General features: G+C 34.5%; 1 pseudogene; it reads left to right on the top strand.

The window, feature by feature from the left end:
- The first annotated feature begins 4,207 nt into the window (after positions 1 to 4,207).
- On the top strand, positions 4,208 to 4,806 carry LOC101423990 (replication protein A 32 kDa subunit pseudogene; annotated as a pseudogene).
- The last annotated feature ends 3,696 nt before the right edge of the window (positions 4,807 to 8,502 follow it).

Below are 8,502 nucleotides of genomic sequence, written 5' to 3'. Positions count from 1 at the left end.
GATTAAAATAACCTGAAAAATAGGGCAAAGTTTCTGTAAGATTACAAATCATGGCAAAGAAAACCTTAATCTTAACCACAAATACTGATGGGAAAATTTTAACCTTCAAATTAAGAAGTAACCTCAACTTGTCAGAATAGAATTCTAGTAAATTAAAAAGTGGGATAAAGCCAAAAGCCAGCTCTTTTATATTAATTAGTAAGTTTTGTATTTCAATATTTCTAAGTAAATTTGACTCATGGTTGAAAATATTAAGCTATAAGTACTCTGTTTCTGTTTGCCTCTATGTTTATGTATGTATGACATGACTTGTTTTCTTAACCCCAGTTGATACTAACAAGCTAACTTCTAAAATTACTCAAAGGAATTGTATTCATATTGCTTTCAAGCTGAATAAGTATTTATATAAACTAAATGTTCCTAAAATTGCAAAAATTTAGAAACTAGTAATACTTCCAAAAAGATTATTTCAACAGTAATTGTGTTTTGTAGGATGTCAGCTTAGAGATAGATTCCAAGATCTTTTGAAGACTTAAAACCCTAGACTTATGCTAAGTTATCTATGCAGTCCAAGCAGGATGTCTTTCCTGCAAGAGAAGAATTACAGAAAAGGACTTTTATTTCTTGTGATCAAAGTTGGGTAAGATTTAGTAGGTTTATTTATAATAATTTTATTAAATTTCACATTAAACAGTATATTCTGGAGGAAATTTGCTTTTCTCTCTATTACACTGACAAATTTTTCTTGGATTATTTGTCTGCTTTTAGGAAAAAGCTATAAGAGGTTTTCATTTGATCTTTTGAGCAATAAGTCAAAGATTCTGTCTTATCAGAATAATTTCCAGTGCTTTACATTGACCTTATCATCCTTTATTGCTTAAGAGAACAAGTTGTCTCATTTTAAAAGAACTAGGTGCATTTTCTTTAATGTCATATTGGTTAGAGAGCCAGAATTGTTCCACAGTAACCTATGACCCTGTTTAACCAAGTGCTCAAACTTTATTTCTTTTGACAGTTTGTCTTCCCAAAAGCAAATCCTAAATGATATCTTGATCTCAAAATCTCTTGTGGATTTTGGAGATTTAGGGGTTTGTTCTTATAAAAAGAAAGGTGCTTGAAATAGGCTTATTTGATTTGTTATGAATTGTATGGGTGCTATTGTCGATTTAAAATAGATTTTTTATCCTTCTTTTGCTTAATTTGTATGGGTAAAATATTATTCACAAATATCTCAGAACTTATATAGAATTCCTAGAGACCTTTCCATGTCCTTACTGTCTGTAACTTATTTTGATACTGCTCTGATGGATATTAAGTAAAATAGAGTGTTTCTGGTCATAATTTTAGTTTTTCTTAAAAAATGTTACCTGCCACACAACCAACCATATTTCCTTGTCAATTACGTTGTTTTACTCTCTTGCTTCCCTTAAAGTGCATGCAATAAGCTGTAAGAGTTTCATTTTCAACATAAAGAGCTTTAAAGGAGAAGCAAGGCAAATATATGTATCATGTTCTACCTGTCAATTACATAACCCTGATAAAACTGTACAGGTGGGGCAGGGTCACATGTCTCACCTGACTGGGCCCTTTGAACAATTTCAAATGGAATTTTATACATCTACCCATTTCTATGGGATATAAATATGTGCTTGATATCGTATGTCTATTTTCCGGATGGATAGAAGCTTTTTCTTGTTGCAAGGCTACCACCCTTTAAGTAACTCAAAATCTAATGGACTTTGTTTTCCTTCCCTGGGGAATTCCTGGTAGTATCACAAGGAATAGAGGCATTCACGTTTCTGTAATGGAGGAACTTTGCAAGGTCTTACCCATCAACCAAAAGCTTCACTGTCCCTACTATTCTCAATAGTCAGGAAAGGTAACAAGAACAAATGATATCTTAAAACTTAAATTAACTAAATTATTTGAATCCCTTTCCCTACCTTGGCCTAGTGTTCTTCCTTTTATCCTTAATGGTCATTAGATCCAGGCCATTGGAAAAACACCATGATTTCCCTCTGAAGTGGGAAGATATATGAGGCTTACTATTTCTCCTACTATAACAGACTCTAGCCTATTACAATCCAATATTACTAAATATTGTAAGGAACTAATTGCATGTACCCAGTTCCACCATTCCCAGATCTGGGCTGACTTTTCTGAAATTCCTCTACAGCAAACTCTACATGACCTTCAACATGAAGATGTGGCATACTGCAAGAGGCATTAACAAAATTCTGGCTTTAAACCCTACATGGAAAGGAATTTTTCAAGTCATATTAACCACCACTATGGCAGTAAAACTATAGGAAATTTGCCCTTCACTCCACATGTCACAACTAAAATGTGCTCCAAGCTCCTGGGAGCTCCTTCCGAGTTTAGACCTCAAACTAAGATGGCATCCAATGTAGAGCGCTAACCCAGGATGAGTGGAGCCAGCAGACCACCCTTTACAAAGGCCAATCTTGTCTACAACAAGAGTAAATTGTTGGGTCTCAATAGGGTCCCCAAAGTCTACATGGTCTAAATGTGTGTCTCCTTGCTCTCACCAGATATATACTTCCATCCAGCAGAATAGGCTCAATCTTGACCATTCACTCTTTCACTCTTTCAGACCAGGTTGAATCCTTAACCCAACAGGCTTGAGTTCCTTGACAGTCTGCAAAAGTATTCAGACAAGCCCATCCCATCCCCCTGTGGGAAACAAGCATAACTTCCCATCTTGTCATTACAAACCCTGCCTCTTTCAGCCCCTGTTTATTCACTCTGCCCCCAAATGCAACTCCTATGTGACCCAGTCTCATCTGCCCAGTATTGTGCACTGTGCGTTCAACCATCTCTTACTATTTACTGAAGGAGTACTCTCCTTCATCAATGACGTTAAGAAGTGGGAAGAATATTCAAATATTAAAAACAAAGATACAAATAGTTGAGAGTAAAAAGATAAAAAAAGAAATAATAATGCAAATAGCAAACATTAGAGAGCTAAAATAGTTACATTAATATCAGACAAATCAGATTTTAAAACAAAAATATTACTGGAGATAAAGAAAGGCATTGTGTTAATGTATGGTAATAGGTCATTCCATCAGAAAGATGTAACAATAAGAAGCATATATATTGATATACCTAACAACTGAATCCCATATTATATCAAACAAAAACTAATAGAATTGAAGAGGAAATAGGAAATTCAACAGTAATAGTTGGAGATTTCAATAGCCCATTTTCTATAATCGATAGAATAACTAAATGGAATAACATTAAGGAAATAGCCTTGAACAGCACTCTAAAAAAATACACCAAGTAGGCATCTGTAGAATACTACACCAAGTAATTGAAATAAACATTTTTCTCAAGTACACATGGAATATTATGCAGAATGGCCTTATGCTAAGCTACTAAACAAAGCTCCATAACTTAAAAGGATTGAAAACACACAAAATTTTTAACCTTTTGAAAGGCTAAAACTGAATGAGATTATATATCAGTATCAGAGAGAAGTTTGGAAAATTCATAAATATGTGGAAATTAAACAAGACACTCCAAATAAACAATGAGTCAATAAATAAATCATAAGGAAGCTAAGAAAATACTTTAAAATAAAGAAAATGAAAACATTACATATCAAAATGTATGGGAAGCAGGGAAAGCAGGACCCAGAGAGATAATTAGAACAGTAACTACTATATATCAATAATCTAACCTCTCAGCTTAGACAGTGAAAAAGAAGAGCAAAATTAATCTATATCACAATGAAGAAAATAATAAAAATTAAAATATAAATTAATGAAACAGATAATGGAAGAAAGAATAGAGAAAGTCAATGAGAGCAAAATTATTTATTGAAAAGCCAACAAATTTGACAAACTTTATAAAGCTACAGTAACAAAATTAAAAAGGTACAACACACAAATAACTAAAATTAGAAATGATGGATGGAATATTACTACTTACCTTACCAAAATTAGAAAAGGATTATAAGGTAACAGTATGAACAATTTGTATGCCATCAAATTAGATAATCTACATGAAATGGCTAAATTTCTAGAAACACATAAACTGCCAAAATTGTCTCAAAAAGAAATAGAAAATATGAATACTCAAGCTGAGAAGAAATCAAGAGCCGGGGCCCAGCATTGTACCGTGTACCATATCCCAGCTAATTTCCACCACACTGGTTGATGAAGTGTTCAAAATTGGGAATGTTGAGATATCACAAGTCACTATCGTGGGCATAATCATACATGCAGAGAAGGCTCCAACTAACATTGTTTACAAAATAGATGACATGACAGCTGCTCCCATGGATGTTTGCCAGTGGGTTGACACAGATGACACAGCAGTGAAAATACTGTGGTTCCCGGGAAACTTATGTGAAAGTGGCTGGCAGCCTGAGTTCTTTTCAGAACAAAAGAAAACCCGGGTAGCCTTTAAGATCATGCCTCTGGAGGATATGAATGAGTTCACCACATATATTCTTGAAGTAGTCAATGCACACATGATGCTGAGCAAATGCCATAACCAATCTATAGCAGGGAGAGAGCATTTATCAGCAATCCAGGAATGGGTGAAGCAGGGAACTTTGGTGGGAATAGCTTCATGCCAGCAAGTGGCCTCATGGTTGCCCAACACCAGCTGCTGAATTTGATTAAAGCTTGCCCAAGACCTGAAGGATTGAACTTTCATGATCTCAAGAACCAGTTACAACACATGACTGTAGCCTCAATCAAGCAACCTGTGGATTTTCTTAGCAACAATTCTACTGTGGATGATGATCATTTTAAATCCACAGATGCAGAATAACTGGATCTATTTTCAGTCTAACTCCAACTGTGCATGCATTTGGCCAGTTGACTTCTAGGAGGTAGGGTTTATCTATAAACGGTCTCATTTGACGTCCTTTTGAAACTTACTTCGCTGCTTTTTTTTTTTTTCTTTCTTTTTTAGCTCTGAGAGAGGTAGGCAATTAATGAGAATATAAACCAGGGATGAATTTTTTTAAAGAAGATATGAATAAGCTAGTTACAACATCAGGTTAGATGGAATTGCAAGAGACAGTATCAAGAGAGTTGGGCAATATTACTTAAATAAAAGCTCAGGAGCTTCTGTTCCTAAAATGTTTCTGTTAGCATAAGATGATCAGCACTAGGGCCTTTTGTCGGAGAGCAAACCAAGAGACCTACTAATCTCTGTCTGGTTTTGTTTCCCACTGGTATTGTGGAGTTACTTTCAGAAGTGTACTTTCCTCCAGCCTCTTGTCATGACTGCAGCCAAAGAGTGTGTTGATGTGAAATGTGAGGTTCTAGAGTGGTGGCCTCTGGAGCAGGGCAGAGGAGGGGAAAAAAATGTTACTGTTTTCTACAAAATAAGTACATCCACTGCTTAATAAAATAGTTTCCTTATTGAAAAACAAAACAAAACAAAAACTACCCACAAAGAAAGGACCAGTCTCAGTTAACTTCACTGGTGAATTCTACCAAACATTTAAAGAAAACTTAACTGCAATTCTTCAAAAATTCTTCTGAAAAAGTGAAAGGAAAGATGAGGGATCTTAATTCATTCTATCAGACAAATATTATCTGCTGCATGAACCAGACAAATTCATCACAAAAAATTTACAAGACCAATATCTCTTATGAATATGGACACAAAAGTTTGATTAAGTGTAGTAACATACTCAAATTGAATGCAGTAACATGTTCAAAGGATTAAGCAAAATGGCAATAGGTTTATCCCAGGAAAGCAATGTTAGTTTAACATCTAAAAATTGATTAATGTAATGCACCATATCAATAGAATAAAGGTAAAAAAACCCTACAGGATAATTTCCATAAAGGCACAGATGTATCAGACAAAATATGAAATGCTTTTAAGATAAAATCATTTTTAAAAGCCAGGGATGAGCTGCTCTGGCACCAAGGGATTGTTGCTGGGCACTAATTAGTGATGCATTTGGAAGAAGGCCTTGATCAAAAGGGGGGATATTAAATACAAATGAGTTTTTATGGCTAAGAGATTTCAAAGTGAGTCGGGATGTCATTCCAGAGGTTACACTTATGCTCGTATTAGAAGGATCTCACTGACTGCCACAGAAAACAGTGCCTCAAGCATGGAAGCTTCTGAGGGAGCTGGGCACTATAAGCAAGGTAGACAATCTCAGGAATTCAGCACACTGTCAGTGGACCTTTCCTTGGAATATATGATAACCTACCCCCCAATGTATCAGAGTTAGACTCATTTGTAATTTTACAACACATGGTTCTTATGTCCCTTTTGTTTGGACCTGTGATTGACACTATACTCACAGGATATGTGTCCCAGAAACTTGAATCTTCTAGCTGTTCATATACTGGTTGAGCCTTGAGTCTCTGCAGAGTTGCAGCCAACACTTACTCTCAAGTTCATCAGACTCACCCAGGACAACTAGCAGAGGAATGATGATGGACAATGCCCATCCCAAAAAGCAGAGAGTATCTAAAACTGCAAGCAGGAGAGTCTCATCCATAAGCAGCACAGGATCTAGGCCTCCTCTCAGTTGGAGTCAGAGTGGGCATCAATGTCCTAGAACCCTCAAGACTGAGGAATGGATGGACATAGGGGAAAGGGTATATCTATGGACTAATGTAGACTTATTGTTATTCTGGTAAATGAAGAAATTGTAAAACTGATGTGAAGGCAGTGGTCACTAGAAGTTCTGAGGGGAGGGAGAGGGAAGAGTGGGTGTAATGTGGGGCATTACTGGGACATTGGATTTGTTTTGCATGGCTTTGCAATGATGAATACAGGCCAGGGTACATTTTACCAAAACCTATGGAGTTGTATGGTGCAGGGTGTAAACCATTATGTAAACTATAAACCATGTTTAGTAGCAATATTTCAATATGTGTTCATTAATGGTAACAAATATATCACACTAATGAAAGATGTTAATGTGGAAGTGTGGGAAGCAGAGGGAGTGGAGTATTTGGGAATCCCCTATATTTTTTATATAATATTTATGTACTCTAAAGTTTCTTTAAAAATAAAATTTAAAAATTTTTAAAAATCAAAAAAGAAAAGGCAGAAATAAGAAGGCACTCTGTTTATGTGAAAAAAAGGGCATTAATGAAAAATCTGCTAGCATCATACTTAATGGTATATGAAAGAATGTTTTTCCACTTAGATTAGGAATGAGACAAAGATGTCCATTCTTGCAGACTTCTTTTCAACATTATACTAGTGGTTATATCCTGAGCTAATAGGCAAATAAATGAAATAAAAGATATGAAAGGAAGATGTAAAATTATTTCTATTCATAAATGACATTATTTTATGTATAGAAAATCCTAAAGAATTCATTAATATCTGTGAGAACTAATATATGACTTCAACAAAAATTCAAGATACAAGATACAAAAATCAACCATATTTTGGTACACTATAATCAATCTGAAAATGAAATCAAGAAAACAGTTTCATTTGAAATAACATCAAAAAGAATGAAATATGTAGGGATACATTCAACAAAGAAATGGAAAACTTATACTCTGAAAAGAACAGAATATTGTTAAAAGAAATTAAAGAAGACCCAAATTATAGGGAAGGCATGCCATGTTCATAGTTCAGAAGGGTAAATATTGTTAAGATGCAATACTTCTTAAATTGACCTACTAATCCTACACAAGCCTTATCAAATTGAAAACTGTAGTCTTTGACAATATTAAAAAGCTAGTACTAAAATTAATATGGACATCCAAAAAGCATATAATAGCCAAAATGTTTTGATTTAGTAGAAGAAATTTGGAGGGCTCATATCTCTACACTTCTAAACTTGCTACAAAACAATGGTATTGAAAATAGTATTGTATTGGCATAAGGATATTCATACAGGTCAGTTGAATTGAATTGAGTATTAAGGTAAAACAACAACCAGAGAATAGGAGAAAATAGTTGCCATTAATATATTTTTCATGATTTGTGTCTAGAATAAATAAAGAATTCTTAAAATTCAATGTTAAAAAAAATAACCCAATTGAAAATTGTGCAAAGACCTGAATGGGCATTTTTCTGAAGGAGAGGTATAAATGGTTAATAAGCATATAAAAAGAGTCTCGACATCATTAGGTATTGTGGAAATGCAATTCAAAATGATGAGCTACTACTTCAAACCCATTTGCATATCTATAATCAAAAAGACACAAAATAGTAAATGTTGGCAAGAATTTTAAGAAATTGGAACTCTCATATTCTGACAGTGGGAATATAAATTGGAGCAACTGACTTGGAAAAGTGTAAGATCCTCAAAATGTTAAATATAATGTTAACATATGACTCAGCAAACATACATCCACATGAAAATGTGTACCTGAATGTATATTAAAGCATTATTCATAACAGCAAAAAAGTGGAAACCACCCAACTGTCCATCAGCTGACAGGTGGATAAATAAAATGTGGAATTTCATATAGTAGAGTGTTAATTGGCCAAAAAATGAATAAGGTATTGGTGCATGCTACAACA

This window comes from Dasypus novemcinctus, chromosome 13 (genome assembly GCF_030445035.2).
Source record: "Dasypus novemcinctus isolate mDasNov1 chromosome 13, mDasNov1.1.hap2, whole genome shotgun sequence".
Lineage (NCBI taxonomy): Eukaryota > Metazoa > Chordata > Mammalia > Cingulata > Dasypodidae > Dasypus > Dasypus novemcinctus.
Note: the sequence above shows the minus strand (reverse complement) of the source record. Positions and strands in the feature narration are given on the sequence as shown.